Consider the following 17,932-nt stretch of genomic DNA (forward strand, 5'->3'; position numbering starts at 1 on the left):
TCTGTCGTCATCATGCAATCGTCGTCATGTCTTCGTCAATATACCGTCGTCTCCATTCCGTCATCGTCATGACCTCGTCCTCATTCCTTCGTTGGCATGCTGTTGTCATCGTTACGTCGTCGTCACTCTGGCGTCGTCATACCTTCGTCATCAGGCTGTCGTCGTCATGGCGTCGTCGTCAATCCATCGTCATCATTATTTCATCGTTATACAATCGTCGTCATTCCTTCGTTGCTGCACCGTCATCTGTCTAGCTTCGTCATTCTGTCGTCGTCATGTCTTCGTCATTATGCCGTCCTCGTCATGCTGTCGTCGCCAATGAGTTGCTGTCACAAATCGTGGCCATGCCACCGTGGTCATTCCATTGTCGTCATTCAATCGTGATCCTACCATAATTGTCGTCACGCCGCCCTCGTCATTCCATCGTCGTCATGCATGAGGTACATATGTTGGAGTGCCACGTTGAGTGAGGTCTTTCTCGGTAAATATGTGTCGAGCTTGATCTCGTGCTTTGTACTTGCAAATAGTCGCTAAAGTTTCGCAGCGTTCCTCGCAAACCGAGTCCAACAACGCATGGGATCCGCCTTTCCTTTTCTTTTTTTAGGCGATGATGCGATCCGTTATATAATAACTTGTGATTGATAAGCTTTGATTTACTGAACAAATAAGCAAGTAGGAACAAGTGATGACACGTATACAATAATAAAGCGATAATTTTTAACAAGAAAAACATTTTTACTTCCATATTCACTACTGATCAAGAGTAACCTAGTAACAATGGTCGGTGACCATCGCATCCATCAGCTGCTTGACAAGGAGGGAGCTACTGAATTCATGCGGTGACGCCACGAGGGTGACATGCGGACCCAAGAGGCGTCAGTAGATATGTGGGTTCAACGACCCGGCGCAGCCCAAAGAGATAGGCCGACGCGCGTTAATTTCGGCCACTCCGTAAACGCGAAATATCTGCGCGCTGCCACCACTGCGCGTAGTTAATCAGTTCGCCGCCCGGCGGCGAGGTATTTTCGGCTTCTGTCGCTAAGATTTCGCGCCTTTCGCGCGACCAGTTCCGCTATGCAGTAAATCAGTCAGGCAGAAATATCGGCAAGACTGGCTCGATGATCGTATCGCGCTGTTTGCATCATAAAGCGTGTCGGGACGGTCGGCCCTTTCTTTTGCAGAACACAACAGGCGGGCAAGCGGCGGCACGTACGAAAGCAAAAAAAAAAAAAGGAAAAAAAGGGGGTGAAAAAGGCGACGCGCGAGGCAATCGAGCCGCGGTGATTGGCTGCCGCTCAGGCGGCTCCAGGCGGCGCTTCGCGGCCATTGGCTGGCGCGAGAGCAGCGCGCCCCCTCGGTAGGGCAACAAATTTTCGGGCGCTGAATCCGACAGGGGTCCTTATGTGCTCCGGCCCATTTTTGCTTCTCGCAGCGCGCGGCGCGCACCAAAGACCCCATAAAGCATGCTCCGTCGCATTTCTTTTCCCGGCCCGAGGGAATGTCAGGAGGAGACAAAAGCCGCGGGCATATCTTGCCCGGTTTCATGGAGCACCGTTTGTTCCGGCGTGCGCCGGCAGACGCTCTTTGATCTCCGCCAGGCCTCACGCGCGCCCCTTGTGTTTTGATCGGGACCAATTCGCGCGGCGGCGGCGAGGCGCGCCCGTCAACCGCGGGATTCACCGCCGATGGCAGGCGCGGTGGCTGCGTGCTCGCTCGCGCCGCTGGCAAGCTCGGATCTGTACGCCACTACTCACGTGACCTCCTGCTCCATCGTGTCTGCCTAATTGTTAAGGGCCGTTCGAGGTGGATCGATCGTAAACGACTTTATGGTGCCAAAGGCACACGGAATTAAGCTGATCAATTATGCCAAATGACTATACAGGAGACCGCCGTCCTGTAGTGTTTTGTTTTTTGGAGTTTTTGTCAGGTGTTAAATGAAATGCTGGAGGTGTGCTACCCAAATGAACTCCCAGAGGTCCGGCGTTTTGCTCTGTGCGCACGTTTTGTGGCAAGCGAGACTCGATGCGGTGTTTGTCAACCTTTGCACCGACTGCGATTCAGTTCTACCGGCTGAGCCTTGCGGGGAATTCATCTGCTCCCGCTTATTGCGTTTCAGTAAAGTGTGGTGAACATAAACGGCGTGGCTAAAGAAAAAAATAGGACGAGGTAATTTTAAAGCATGAATTAAATAAAAAAATATGGGGTTTTACATGCCGGAACCACGACATGATTGTGACCACCTGGGGTTCTTTGGCACGGGCCAACTATATACATTTAAGGACACGATCGTTTTTGGCTTTCGAAGGCATCGAACTGCAGCTGCCATGGTCGGGATCGAACCCGCGACCTCGAGCTTAGCAGGGCAGCGCCACAGCCACTGGGCTACCGCGTCGGTAAAGTCCCAGTATACGACAGTATTTCATTCCTTCTGGGAAACGTACGAAGCTATCTTCCTAAAAAAGACCTAATAGAAGCCGTTATTGATGACAGTTCTGCCGACATTGCAATATTTACAGAGTCATGGCTTACTACTGATATTGGCCTCGAGCTCCACCAGTGGAAAAGCTGGCGCCACCGTCGGCGTGACGTGCTATTAGGGATCACGTGGACACAGCGGCCGCGTCGGCTGCTTCGGGAGCGCTGAAACGAGCTGAAAACGAGAGTTTAAGTTCCCTCGTACGCTGCGGTCCTCATTTAGAGGCGAGATTTCCCTATTCGAGTGTCTCCTTTACAACGCTTGAAAGCACTACAATAGGTAGTGGCTGCCTTTGAAGGCGCGCCACATGGTAGGTTACTGGTCGGTGCCGCAGTGCCGGACGTACGCAACGGAGCCCGGTGTCAGCCTTATTCGTACATAGCCGCAGGACGAGAAGCTGCGTGAAGCTTGGCTCGCGAAACATAAAACCGGCAAACAGTCATCGGCTACAAGTCGGGTTTGCAGCAAGCATAGACGCGAGGAAGATTTCTGCTACGGCGCCGGGTCTGCGATGTTCGAAAAACACGCAATGAGACGCTCGTCCGAGTCCACTGCCCGACTAATGTCATGATGGTATGGTCTATGAACTTGTCGATGCTATAGATACTGGCAAGTTCACTGGAGTGGAAAGGGAGCGGTAAGGAGCACATTAAAATAAAGCATGGCATATGGTCATGTTTGTGTTCTGAATTAATGCACTGGATTACAAAAAAAAAAAGAAGCAGCGCGAAATCGCACGCTGAGAACACCGATAAACATATAGTGCGACGCAAGTCGAGAAATAATATTGAAACGTCCAAGAATTTAGAAAAAAAAAAGAAGATTGAATCGTCGCAACGGCACATCACAGTCCCCGTAGGCGTCGAAGTCTCTACAATGAAATTATTTTTGAACAGCTATGATAGCGCCCACGCAACAATGGTTGCTTGCATACTGTCAAATGCTCATATTCTGCGGCCTAAAGCTCATGGCACGGTGCGAAAACGCGCAAGCGGCGGAAGCGAAACAGTGCGCGGACAAGCACGCAGACGCACAGTCGGTCGCTGCGAAGCTGTGCGATCGCTGCATTGAGGCTTCATTCTATTACGCTCCATTTAGTTATACAAACACTATAAGAACATATTTCACATAGTTTGCTCTCAGCGTTTGCCTACCTTTCACGCAAGACGCCGGTTCGGGAGACTCCATCGCGGCGAGCGCGCGCAGTGGCGTTCACTGTACGTATTCGGTAAAGAGAGAGCGTCTGTAAACGATTCTGTGCTTTCAGTCTGCCCAAGATTATTATTTAGACATTAAAAAGCTTCTCTCGTTTCGAAAGCACTTACATAGATGTCCGGGAGAGCTCCCGCGTGGTGTTTTCAGTGAGCACTGACAGCAAAACCTATGAGGAGCGCGCCGCGTGATCCCTCATACTACGCCAGCGAGGCGCTTCCGATAGATGGCGACTCCGTAACTCCTCGCCGCCAATAGACACGCAAGAACTTTTGTCGAATGACGTGTTCAACGCCTTCAGAATTGACAGGGTTGGTCGCAGGGGAGGGTAGTGTTCTCTTACTGATTAAATCTGATCTGTCTTCCTCCGCAATATCAATCAACAACGAACAAGAAAATATTTTCGTTTTTGCACAAATATTATTATCGCGTGCTACCGTGCGCCCGACTGCGATAAATCTTTTACGAAAGACTTACACAACTTGCTTTTGCGTTTATTTGCTACATTTCCCAAAAGTAACTTCATCCTCTGCGGTGATTTTAACCTTCCTGACATTAACTGCGGGACAAAATGACAGCATCTTCTCAGCTATCTAAAGAATTTCTTGATCTTGTTCTAACATTTAACTTCACACAAATGGTGTCTACGCTGACTCGCGGTGCCAATACCCTTGATTTAGTTTTGGTTTCGAACCCCGATACTGTTCAATTATTAACGTGTATTGATGGCCTAAGTTATCACAAGATGGTGTTATTTGACCTGACCTTTCAGGTACCGACCAGTCAACCTTCAACAAAATATATCCACGATTACAACAAAGCAGACTTCTCAAAAATAAATCAGGAATTAGATGCTTTTTTTGTGTCTTTTGAGCAGTCCGCTTCCTCGCGCAATGTAGAGAGCAATTGGCTACTTTATAAACAGAAGATATTGTCTCTTGTCGAGAAATATGTGCCACTTGTCCGTATTCGAGGCGATGTCGATAAACCATGGTTCACAAACTCCCTTAGGAAGCTCGTAAACAAAAAGAAGCGCCTTTTTCGGGCAGCTAAACACTCGGACTGCGATTCCAAATGGGAAAAGTATTTTGCATGCCTCCACCAATACAATAATTTGTTAGGATAATCAAAAAAGAAATTTTTTCATATCGACCTTCTTAGTATCCTTCGTGAAAACTCACAGAAATTTTGGAAACTTCTACCCACAAACCGCAGTGCTTCTCACAATATAACTTTGTCATATCCTGATAAATCACCTGTCTCTACTGATCATCGATCCGATGTCATGAATTCTTATTTCTCTTCCGTTTTCACTGAAGAACCCGCCTTAGGTAACAGTACCCTTCCTGACTGCAACTGTTCCTGCATGCCTTCAATTGACGTCACATTTGGCCCTGATCGATAATATCAAGGTCTCCAGTGCTCCCGGCCCGGATAACATTCCCGCTAAAGTTGTCAAAAGCACTAAGGTGCTTACTAGTAAAATTATACAAATCATCTTTACGCAGTCCATAACTACCAGTACCATTCCTAATGACTGGAAGTTAAGCAAGGTTGTCCCGGTTTTCAAAAGTGGCGACAGAACTGATGCATCGAATTATCGCCCGATATCACTCACCTGTATTGCCTGCAAACTTCTTGAACACATAATCTATTCTCATGTTGCCTCTCATCTTGAAGCTAACTCTTTTCTGTAACCAGCATGGCTTCCGACCAGGTCACTCATGTGAAACTCAACTCTTTGAATTCACTACTGACCTCCATTTAAACCTTGATTCTCTCTTCCAAACAGACGTAATTTATCTAGACTTTTCGAAAGCCTTTGATCGTGTACCTCACGAACGACTAATGATCAAAGTGAACAGCTTGTGTCTCCATCCTTTAATCACGTCTTGGATCCGGTGCTTCCTAATTGGCCGATCACAGTTTACAGTGATTGGACACCGTCACTCTACAGTCACCGAAGTATTATCTGGAGTACCGCAAGGTTCAGTCCTTGGACCCCTTTTGTTTTTAATTTTCATTAATGATCTCCCCTCTGGTATTTCGTCATCCATCCGGCTCTTTGCCGATGACTGCGTGCTGTACCGCCGTATAAACTCATACAATGATCAGTTGCTTTTACAGCGTGACCTCACTACAATTGAAAAATGGTGCACAGAGTGGCTCATGCAGCTAAACGTCAAAAAATCTAAGTTCATGCGCATATCGCGGAAACACTCTCTCATGTCATACTCTTACTCTTTGCATTCCCTTCCTATTGAGCTGGTTCAATCATAGAGGTACCTTCGTATCACCTTCACTAGCAAGCTTACATGGTCAGAACATATCCAAAACCTGGCTACTGCCGCTAATCGATTCCTGGGATTCATAAGACGGTCACTATCATCATCACCCCCTGGGATCTGTCAACTAGCATATGAAACATTTATCCGTACTAAACTGGAATTCGCGTCGGCAATATGGAATCCCCATCAAGCGTACCTTGTTGAGCTACAGGAAGCCGACCAAAATCGCCCAGCCCGGTTTATTACATCCCAGTACGACTATCGGCTAAGTGTTAAAAACATCAAATCATCCCTCCACATCTAATCATTAGCACATCGTCGAAAAATCTCACGCTTATGCCTCTTTCAAAAGCTCTATTACAATTTCCCGCATTTACGCGACACATCTTTTGCCACCCCACCGTACTTCACGCCGTCTCTCAAGCAACCTCAGTATTCAACGTCTTCACGTCTCTACGAAATCCTTCAACAGCTCTTTCTTGCCGGTAGCTATTGCAGAATGGAATAGTTTACCGGACCGCGTATAGTAATCGAACGTAACCCTACCAAGTTTCGAAACATACTAACGAACTTTCTGAGTATTGATGCTTAATGGATTTGACTTATTTTTACTACATCATACATTTTTTAGTGCATTGGTTATTACTTTTTGTGTTTGACATTCATTTGATTACACCTTCTTTACCTCTTATGAATGTTATTGTTATTGTTTCTTACTTCAGTCATGACTGTTTGTACCTTTCTTTTTCTTATGTATGCTCCCCCCTTATGTAATACCCCAACAGGGGCCTTTAAGGGTCAATAAATGATGATGATGATGATGAAGATGCGTCTGATAAAACGGAAGTGCACACTGAACTGAAGCGCAGAGATCCAAGGCACACATCATACATGTGGAATTAACTGTGGGAACTTAAATTGATCAGAAGAGAAAAAATGGGCGACTTATGGTATGGAAGCACGGCTATTTAGAGCGCGAACTACTAGGACAAAAGCAAAGGCACAAGAAGAGACAAGACACGGCGCTGGCTCTAGTTTCTTCTTGTGCCTTTGCGTCTGTTCTTGTAGTTCTCACTCTAATTAGTCATAACTGTGGGAAGCTTAATTTAGTTCGGTGCTAACTACAATTTCCTATTTTTTTTCATATGCGTGCAAAAGCCAGAAATACTCCCGCTAGACAACTTCGGTGAAGATTTGAATGAAATTTGTTCTATTTAAGATACAAGGCAGAATTTCACCGACTGTGAAAAGCCTCGTTTTGTTTATGCCATCCTTCCTTTTTTGCAAGGCTTGTCGATCATCGTTAAGTAATAATAATAATAATAATAATAATAATAATAATAATAATAATAATAATAATAATAATAATAATAATAATAATAATAATAATAATAATAATAATAATAATAAGAATAATAATAATAATAATAATAATAATTAAAAAAGAAGATTGAAATACAGCGTTTAGGACGCTGTATTTATCTGGACGAAAATGAGATACCAGAATTTTCTCAGATGTATCGCCTATAGACCTATGCCCCGGCACGACCGCATTGCAACGGAGGCAGGACGCAAAGACGATCGTGCACTAAGCACTGGATGCACGTTAAAGCATACCAGGTGACCAAAAGTAATCCGGGGCTCTTCACTACGGGGTCCTTCATAGGCCTATGACAATCAATCAACTGAATACGTCATAATCAATCAAGTTGTTAAATTGTAAAGTGGACAAATGTGATACATTCGTTTACAGGTTTATGAGAAACATTACATTGTTTACACGAGCTTTCCGAAAGTCCTGCTCGCGAAGTATTGGCGTAATTCGGAGCGATCTTTAAGTATTTACATGTTCGAATAGTGTATGCTGTTTACAGAAGTCTCGTATAACTTTTTATCGAGTTACAGAATTGTGCTCTGACGCTCTTTCTTTTCTTTTGAACTTTTCCCATTTTCGGTAGTATTTGTAAAAAAATCTATCGTGTAAATAAAATATCTGTTCCAAATAGTCGGTAGACATTAGCTTTTTCTTTAATTCAACAAACCTTGTCAAAATTATTTGAGCCAATGACGAACAAAATTGTTCCTCCATTCCGATGTATTTACATAAGAGCGCCCGAAATGACTCTCCTAAGTGTGAACATTTTTAAGGACTGAACAGTGGCGATGAGGTTTAAAAGCCAACTGCCAGGAACCTTTATACTTGGGATAAATTGATTATAGATGCGTAGTATACAACACTATATGAAAGCAATCTTGGCAGAACTGTAGGAATGGTAATTGTCTAGTGTTCTTATTCGCAGCCTTAAATTATTAGCACCTCGGCTATTTACCATCTCGAGCCCCGCAATGGGAGAGCACGCAGCAGCATCCAGACAGCGGGGTCACTACCATTTATTATGACTTGCATGAAAGGAAGGGAAGAAATAAATAAGAGCTAGAGAATGCCCGCACCAGCAGAGATACATATGTCTCCATTTAGGCGGGACATGTGTACATGCTTGCAGGCAAAGCATACACATACACGTGCTCCGGCCGCACTCCTGACGCTCCCTTTGGGCGGGAATTAAGGCGTCACGATCAGGCGGAATGTATACCAGCCTTCGTGGTCATTCTCAGGAAGTGCAGGAGCTCGCCGATACATGCATGCATGATTTGCTCGTAGGCTTCGCGTAACGAGGACGGCTACGTCGTCGGCTCGCTTCACTCCCAGGAAAGATGACTTGGTCCCTGACGCAAGAACCTGCAGAGTGTCTTGTTATGACGGCGTCTACCACGATACTCTCAACCTTCTTTCGACGTTCTCGCAGTAGTGCTTGAACATGCGATGAGGCTCTTCGCGTTTCCGTCAAATGACGACGAGTGCCTAAAGGTAAGAAAAGAAGAGAAGGAAACCGTGTCACCCCTTCCTTCGCGAACGACAGCACCACAGCGACCACTTCTACGCCAAAGAATAAATACTGCATCTGCAGGGCGCGCACCACCAAATTTGTGCGGTGAGATGTACTGCTGCTATTTTCATTTATTTAGACATACATATAGCGTTGCCTGCTGTAGAGCGGAAAATTTTAGATTTCTTTCAAATTTTTCTTCCATATTTCTTACTGACCTTTCTTTTCCGGTTCTTTTCATATATTTTACTGTGCAGCACAAGTAAACAGAAGAGCTGAAGTATCTGCTACATAAACATGCCTACAGCAAATCATTTAAAATAGGAGAAGAGAGAAAACATAGTTTAACGCTACTTTCATCTCTCTTGCACGTAGTGAGCGAGGCGTCAGAAGATTCCCAAAGAAAATCCAACGTAGCAGCAAATCTCCTGCGACATATATAGATACATTAATTCACAGGATTCGACTGGAAGAGTGGTATATGCAAATAGTTTTCTTCACAGAATGCACAACTTCGGTTCTCCCGAGGGCTGCTGTGTTCATGAAATTGAGAACGTTTGCCGCGTTCTTCTTGAGTGTTCGAAATGTGCTGTGGAAAAAAGAACGTTAGTGAAAAAGCGCCCCTTTCCAATGAAAAAATTACTTGCACTATGGCCAGCAAGTCATCAACAGCCAAAGGCAAATATATCGTTAAAATACTTTTTAGTGGGCCCAGAGTTAGAAAAGCGTTCATGATAAGTATCGCTGCTCAGATGTACAGGGTGTCCCACCTGGGCAAAATTATATATATATATATATATTTATATATATATATATATATATATATATATATATATATATATATATATACGAGTGCCAGGTAGCTGGACAGAACCAAGGTACTGTTTGGCGTCACTTGGAGCAAGTCAGACTACTCTTTGTATTTTGCCTTATTATGAGTGATAATACATATTATACGCATTACATAATGTGTAATTATTAATTAACTTTATTAGTTAACTTACTTTTCTATACCGACGAGTGTCTCCCATAGTCCGTGCACAGTATACAGTACACTGTATACAGAGCCGGTGAACACCAGCTATTCCTAATATGGTTTGTGCACAGTGCAGTGAAAACAGCCATGAAATTCCTGTTAAGTAACCCGCTGTACGTAGTTTGCATGTGACGTCACGTCCGTCATCTGTACTGAACGTCCGCCATATTGCTGGATACCTCGCTCGTATCGCTGTGTGTGTTCGCAGTTTGCTTCGACGCATACGCCCCGCACGTTTATGATCCTGCTGTGCGATGGCAAAAGTCAGAAGCCCCGAATTTCGCCCTTCGCACATGGACGGGCACGTAGGCTCGAAGCAGGCTCGCTATAAAGAAAAAAAGCCGGCATCTGCGACAGCGTGAACCCATATAAACTGAGCGTCGGTGCCGATGCGACTTCAGAACCGGAGGTACTGCAAGTCAAGACGCTATGATATGATTATGATTATTATTACCCGGCACTGTCTGCGAACTACGTCCCTCTGCAAGAAACGAATGTCTGCAAATCGTTGCAGGTTAACAATTAACTTTGGGTGCGGAACGTAGCGGCGAAGCGCCTGCCGTCAAGTCATATCGTCATCCGCAGCGAGACGAGTAAATCAAAGCGCGTTACTTCGCGTGCGGTTGTGAAAACTTTCTAATCTCATTTTTCTTTAAGCTTCTCCGTTTGCAGACCGCCCTGCTTGTCGAACAGCTTCAACCACGCGCGCACGGTTTTTAAATGCGTAAGCATTTCTATCCTATACCCAACGAGAAAAACCGTCTGTCCGTCCGTCCATACTATCGCTTTCAAGATAGCGCCCGAATCAGCGAGCGAATTCACATTCGTGCTGCCTCTCGCTTCAACGCAAACTAAGCGGCGAGAAAACAGCGCTCGCGAAGCTATCAGCAATCGCCACACTATACGCCCCATCGCAGATCGGTTTTCATGTAGGACCCGCGCGGCCGCGCCATACGCAGCCGCTGCCAGAGTACGGTTGATGAGGGTTCATTATGATTCGACGCGGATGGATAAGGCGCTTAAGAACGATAAGGGCTTATAATGACCGGAACGCCATCAGTGCACCTGGCGCCACCGCCTGCAGTAGTTTGTTGGCGTCATCGATTCACCTTAATTGCGCCGCCGTCCGCAGCAGTTCGTGCCGCCGCAGCGCCGTCGTTTGTGTGCTGGTCGGATCTAGTTTCGTAACATTCATAATCACACCGGGCCCTGTGGATATGAGCAAGTGGCACAATACTTATGCATACTGAGAAAATTCCCAGAGGAGTTTCTGCGTGACTGCGACTTTATGTCATTTTGAATATCATTTCTGTTGAAGTGCAATTGAAGCGCATGCATTACTTAAGCAAGGACTGCGCTTATAGTGCTGCCATGTCATCACTTTTGGTAAACAGCGCAGACCTTACACATGCCTAGCTCGGCGTAGTTTCGCTATACCTGGCAGTGTTACTTCTTGCGCGGAAACCGAAAATTGGCCAGGACGGCATGATCGCGACGCGAGCAGGAACCACGGATCAACAACTCAGCCGCGCGAGCAGCCAGGTAGCACGTATGGCAATGGCGGACCCGCTCGCGGAGCAGAACGGAAGTGACGCGCGCGCACAAGGTGCATAGCATAAACCGATATAAACCACGCGCGCGGCACATTATGAGTGAGTCCTGCTCGGTCTTAACTGCTCAGAGGCGCACAGGGTCATTAGTTCCTTTACGAGGAGCTTCCACCGCCCGATTTGCCTCCGGCGACCGGCGCACAGCCAGCAAGAGCCTTTTGGCCGGCGGCGAGCAGCGGTCGTGTTCACGAGTGGCGAAACATCTCCGCTCCGCGGCCGGCCATTGCGTCACGGCGTCGTCGCGTGCAGCCGGCCAGCGCCAGAGCAGGGAAGATGCGACCACGCGGCGGCACTGCAGCCATTCCGGCGTCCGCGCGCACTGTGTGCCAGCGAGAAGCGGCGGAGGCCTTGGTTTGGCTGCCAAACAAAGGCGGCCCTTCTTCTTCGCCGCGGCTGCTGCCCCTGACAGTTGCAGGCCGGTGCGCAAGAATCCATCCTGTGGCCGCCGAGAAGTGCACCTTGCATCCGCGGAGCACGGAAAAAGAAAACAATGAACAAAGACTCGTTATTCGCAGGCATCTTCTCGTATTTGTACGCGCCATCGCGCTCGCGGAGGATAGCGCCGACCGGCTTCGCGGGGGAAAGAACATTTGGAGAACTGCCGTTGTCAACCCGTTATGCGTTTTTAACTGCCTTCCAACGGCCCATAGCGGCTCTGGAAATACTGGATGCAAGGACGCGAAGAAGCCGGTAAGCCTTGTTTTCGCCGCTATCGGCCGCGAATCGCCATCAACCGCCGGCGGAGGAGCACGATGCCTGAATGATCCGTCTCAATGCCGTTCGCCGCATTACCGGGAGAGTGCAGAACATCGCGCACGCACGGCGGTTTCGTGCTATGGGGGCCGCGAGGGAAGCGCGTGCGTCGACAGGATCGGCCACGAGATGCCGGCGGCCGTTTCTTTTTTTTTTTTTCTTGTTGAGGCACTCGTGGACACTATACGGCATCGCTTCTCCATACTCACCCCCCCCCCCCTCTCCATATTTCTTACTTTCGTAATCAAGTGTCACGTCAAAGAGGGACGCTCCAGGCGCCGTTAGGTTGGCCAGAGGCACGTCGCTCACCCGGTGACATTTAATCGGAAAGCTGCCCGGCACGAGACGACGAGACCAGGAAAGAAGATGGACGCGCGAACATTCTGGGAGTGGCGAAAGAGGCGCGCAAGTGTCCCACCCGGGGATCGCCAGCGTATCTCCGCCGCTGCTTGGAATCATTTCGCTTTGCATGAGTTTGTGGGCAAGTTTGGGGCGCAATTCCGTTGCACAAGACTAAGCGTAGTCATTCTTGTGGGCAAGTAATTTCTCGATAACGATGTGTGTTGCCCACATTTATATGAGGAACGCTATATAGCGTTCCTCACAGGCAGGCACCGGGCGCACAGAGCTGGAGAAAGGATTCAGGCGCACGAGTTACGACAGTTATTGCTGGGGAGGCGAAGTTACACCAAAGTGCTAGCATTTCTGAGAGTAGTGTATTATGAATGTTACCATGTGATCACCAGGCTTCATTTTAAAGCAATCATTAGCGACTGCGAATGCAGGTTAGCGCTTTAAGCGGATACGCTGGCACTGTGAAACATATACCGTATGCACGACCATAATTGGGCAGAACTTGCTTCGCAGAAAGCCTACATCTTAGTTTAGCCAATATTTTTTCTCAGCGCCTTCTTATCTCTGGAGTTCTCCCCTTAAATATAAATGACGATGTATAAGCGTTCGCTTTTACATGTCTGTGATCAATATAACGAGCCGAGTCAAAGAATATACAACACTTGAATTGCCTCCCTAGCTTGGCAGCGATCACATTTCGCCAAAGAATCGCTGCGATAATGAATTACTGTATGTAAATAAAATACTATTAATTCTTCTCTTTATATCGTGACCCTTCTGACTTGACTGATTATTCTGGTTTATTGTGCACGGCTATGTAACGCTATTTTTTCCTCATTCAGCCGGATGTGGCCACCTTTCTGCGCCTGTATAGTCAAATACTAAAGACTAAGTTGCCCCCAAAAAGCCAGATAAATAAATAAATAAATAAATAAATAAATAAATAAATAAATAAATAAATAAATAAGTCACGACAGCAGTGCAGGGACAACCAAAATATTGTTGACAGGGTGATTCCGGCGCCAAGCTCGTGCGTCCGAAATTTAACAAAGGAAGACATTTGCGAAAACAAAGGTCCTCGTTTACCTCTGGCATAATGAACTCTCATGCCTACTGCTCTCGATAAATATGACGTATATCGAAGTGAATTCGACATACATTTATCGCTTCTTTATTGAATTTTCATAAACTGAGTTGTATTGTGTATACAGAAACAAGACAACCGTAAATATTTCTGTTTATTGAAACGATAACAAAAACGAGCCCAAAAGTGTTGCGGCTTGACTTAGTTTTAAAATAGGGGCCCCAATAGTTTGGGGCCCCAAAGAGCTTTGCGGGTGTTAGCGTTGGGGCACGCAAGAGTAAAGAGTTTTAGAATAGGGCTTTGCGCATGCTTTGCGCTTGCGGATGGCGTCTTGCGCTGACAGCGCCACTACGGCGTCAAAGAAAAGCTGTTAGAAATAATTAAATAAAATGTGCCATTTTATGATAAAAACAGTAATTTTCAATTTTCTGCATTCACGTTTATTTACAATTTAGAGGTTATTCTGTAAGTAGCAAACAATTAGCTGCCCTTAGTTTTGAGTAACCAACTTTACGTGCCTTCACCAGTCAAGCTAAGCCGTCTTAGGCCTACGAGCCATAACCATCCACAATCGAATTCGGAATCAGCGGCGTCTAATGAATCAATCTTCATAACACACGCTATATAGTTGAGAGAAAGCGATAACCGCAGTCACTTCTCCTAGCTTGCGAACTTCACGCGTAACCATGAATCAAGCCCAGTTTGGTGCTAGGTTAGAGCCGCCGCTTCGACAGCTGCCGCCATGTTTGTTTACGCAAATCTTTTGGGGAAACATTTGGGGCTCTCGCTAAATCAGTGAAATAGCGTGCAAAACGCAAAACCCAAACGCAGTTTGCGTCTCGCGCATGCGCAGTGGTTTCGACGCTTGTTCTTTGGGGCCCCAAAACGTTTGGGGCCCCTATTCCAAAACTCTCTAATGTGTTTCCATATTTCTTTGTGCATTGCTGCACTACCTTTAGCTACTTACCTTTCATTTCTTTCTTTGACACATTATATAACAGAAGGCTCCCCCGAGAGCGTTAGAGTGCATGGGACCTATGGTTGCGAAGTGATGCATACGTATGCTTGCCGTGAGTCAGAAAAATTTCACCCAATAAAACCAGAGCTTTCCATAAAGCCAAAATTTAACCCTTCAAACTTTTCCTTCCCTAAACTAACGAAGTGCGCGTATTGTTAAATGCAGGATGCATTCGATCCACCCTAGCTTGCACAAATGCGCAATAAGGACAAATTACGAGGTTAACTCGCGGACGACCTGGAGCTGGAAACAGACAGAGGGTGAAAATTTTTATTTTATAGAACTGATATTATTAAAGCACACTGCTATCACGAACACGGCAGCCAGATTCCAACGTGGACAGTATGCCAGGGTAATCGGCACTGCGAACTTGCGTTTACAACTCCGTTACCTAAAGGGCTGAGGCCAAACATCGCCTCAGCAGTGCAGTTGGAGCAGTGTGCTCGAATCGTTGACCTCTATGTCTGCGCTGAAAACATGCGCAGGTTGCCTTACTCTAAATGTAGATCAGTCCAATATACTGCGGTAAATCGCTAATTATAGCAGTGCTGACTACCAAATGAAACCACGTTGAGCAGCAACAGATCTGTGATTCAGAAACCATCCGTCCCGTTTCTTACGCTGATCGCTCGAATCCTGATAAGCGGCTCTTTCTCCTCCTAATGGATAGTGGATGTGCTGCGAGCATCGGCTATAAAGTGGGAGAAAAAGAAAGAAAAGCTAACGGCAGGAACACTCCATTCTTATTGAGAAAGACATCAAGAGGTCGGAGGAACGACTGCCAAAGCATTAATGTTTAACGTGCTACACAACTCGCGAAAGACATGATACATGGCCTTAACAAGGGTCGTTCCGATCGAGGCCGCCGTTAAACTTCTCCGGCGCTGCGAAAGCAACGCTTGGCATGGCCGCGCTCTTGGAAGCCGCGCAATACGAAGGTCTGATTTTGTTCTATAAGAAGAAAACGAAACCATTTCCGCCGGAAGGTCAGCCAAACGAGCCCGCGGTACGAATCATAACAGGGTCGTTTGGGAGATATTTCCGTTCGAGCGGTCGATTACGCTTGATGGGGCGCCGAGCATCGAGGCTCGTGTCGTATAATGCACCCGATACCGGAAAAAAAAAAGAGAGAAGTGCGGCCACCCCGGCAGGTACTCGCGCAACAGCAAAATCGTGCGCGCAGTTCGCCCTCGGCTAAGCACCGCGCTTTCCCGTGCGCAGAGAAAGTGTCCAGGGGCATCGTCAAGACGATCACGAAGCCGCTGATGACGGACGAGAGTGACGCCTCGGAGGACACGCTGATGCACCCAGGGGTCGGCCCGCGGCCGCGCTGGCAATTACTGAACGCCGGACAAGTGGGTCGCGCGGCCGTCGCTTTGGCAGGTCGCTCGGAGCGCGCGTTGACGTGAACCGAGCGACCTCCACCGCGGGCACGATCTTCGCCGCGCTGCAGCGGGCCGTCGTTTTGTGGCGTACGGGGAAACTTCTTCCGCGTGGAACAAAAAAGTGGAACGGGGCATCGGCCATGCTGCGAGGAACGCCGCGTCCCGCGCCGAACACGCGCCGCGCGCGCGTGTGCTCTGCTTGACCAAACCGCGCGCGGCACCAATATTCGGCCGACAAAAAAAAAAAAAAAAAAAGAGTCAACAACGAACGGCGTATAGGGCAACCCTTTACAATCGGGTTCGGTGAAAGTTTGCAAAGGGAGAAAGCGGTGACACATTTTCTTTTCCTTTTTCTTTTTTTTTTTTTTTTTTTTGCGAGACGTGTTTTACGGCCACGGAATACAGTTTCCGCTGAAAGCATATATCGCACTTCTCAGAGCGAGTGCGCAGGCCTTGCGAACTCTAAGTGGACGCGCGAATTATGTGAGGTTCGCAAGCTCCGCCTTTGTGTGACGTTGCGGCAATTTGTCTGATTTGCCCATCACAATGACGTTCATCATCAGCAGCAGCAGCCTCGCTACGCCTACTGCAGGGCAAAGGCCTCTCCCATACTCCTCCAACTACCGCGGTCATGTGCTAATTGTGGCCATGTTGTCCCTGCAAACTTCTTAATCTCATCCGTCCACCTAACTTTCTGCCGCCACCTGCTACGCTTCCATTCTCTTGGAATCCAGTCCGTAACCCTTAATGACCACCGGTTGTCTTCCCTAATCATTAGATGCCCTGCCTATTTCTTTTTCTTGAGTTCAACTAAGATGTCCTTAACTCGCGTTTGTTCCCTCACCCAATCTGCTCTCTTATTATCCTCCCCCCCCCCTTAACGTTACACCCATCATTCTTCTTTCCATAGCTAGTTGCGTCGTCCTCAATTTAAGTAGAACCCTTTGCGTAAGGCTCCAGGTTTCTGCCCCGTAGGTGAGTACTGGTATAAGACACAGCTCTTATACCCTTTCCCCTTGAGGGATAATGGCAACCTGCTGTTCATGATCTGAGAATGCCTGCCAAACGCACCCCAGCCATGCATTCTTATTCTTCTGAGTATTTCAGTTTCATGATCTACATCTGCGGTCACTACCTGCCCTAAACCCGCCGTGGTTGCTCAGTGGCTATGGTGTTGAGCTGCTGACTACGAGGTCGCGGGATCAAATCCCGGCCACGGCGGACGCATTTCGATGGGGGCGATATGCGAAAACACCCGTGTACTTAGATTTAGGTGCACGTTAAAGAAACCCAGGTGGTCAAAATTTCCGGAGTCCTCCACTACGGCGTGCCTCATAAACAGAAAGTGGTTTTATTTATTTATTTATTTATTTATTTATTTATTTATTTATTAGTAAAAATACAAATAATTGCATGTGCGTAGTATACATAAGGAGGTCCCATAGTCAAAGACTGTATCGGGACCTCCTGCTAAAGACACTCATGATGTTATACAATGTATAAAGCAACAGTAGTACAGATGAGAGCGAAGAGTAATATCAAAACATGTTTATATCATATGAGTAATAAGAACACTTGTTAACAGCAAGACGGTATAAAAAAAAACAGAATAAAATTAAAAAATTAAAAAAAAAACTCAAAAACAAGACGAAAAAAAAAACAAGGAGAGTTTCAGTAAGTATTTATTATGAATGATTTTAGTTCTCTTTTAAATTGGTATAAATTTTTTGCATTTTTGATGATAGGTGGTAGAGTATTCCAAAGCGATATTGCGAAAAATTCCGCAGTCTGTTTACCATAGTTAATTCGTACTTTAGGTAGAAGAAAA

The 17,932-nt window shown here is 46.6% G+C and overlaps 1 protein-coding gene across 4 annotated transcripts in view; it reads right to left on the bottom strand.

The window, feature by feature from the left end:
- LOC142567151 (uncharacterized) overlaps positions 1-17,932 on the bottom strand; it is a 399,588-nt gene that overhangs the window by 82,305 nt on the left and 299,351 nt on the right. The window contains exon 2 of one of the 4 annotated variants that reach the window (XR_012825176.1): positions 8,709-8,839. The exons of the other annotated variants lie outside the window; for them this stretch is intronic. The gene's annotated coding sequence lies outside the window, so the exon portion shown is untranslated. Of the gene's footprint in view, positions 1-8,708; positions 8,840-17,932 lie in introns of those variants that run through there. 4 annotated transcript variants of the gene reach the window in all.

Source organism: Dermacentor variabilis, chromosome 1 (assembly GCF_050947875.1).
Source record: "Dermacentor variabilis isolate Ectoservices chromosome 1, ASM5094787v1, whole genome shotgun sequence".
Lineage (NCBI taxonomy): Eukaryota > Metazoa > Arthropoda > Arachnida > Ixodida > Ixodidae > Dermacentor > Dermacentor variabilis.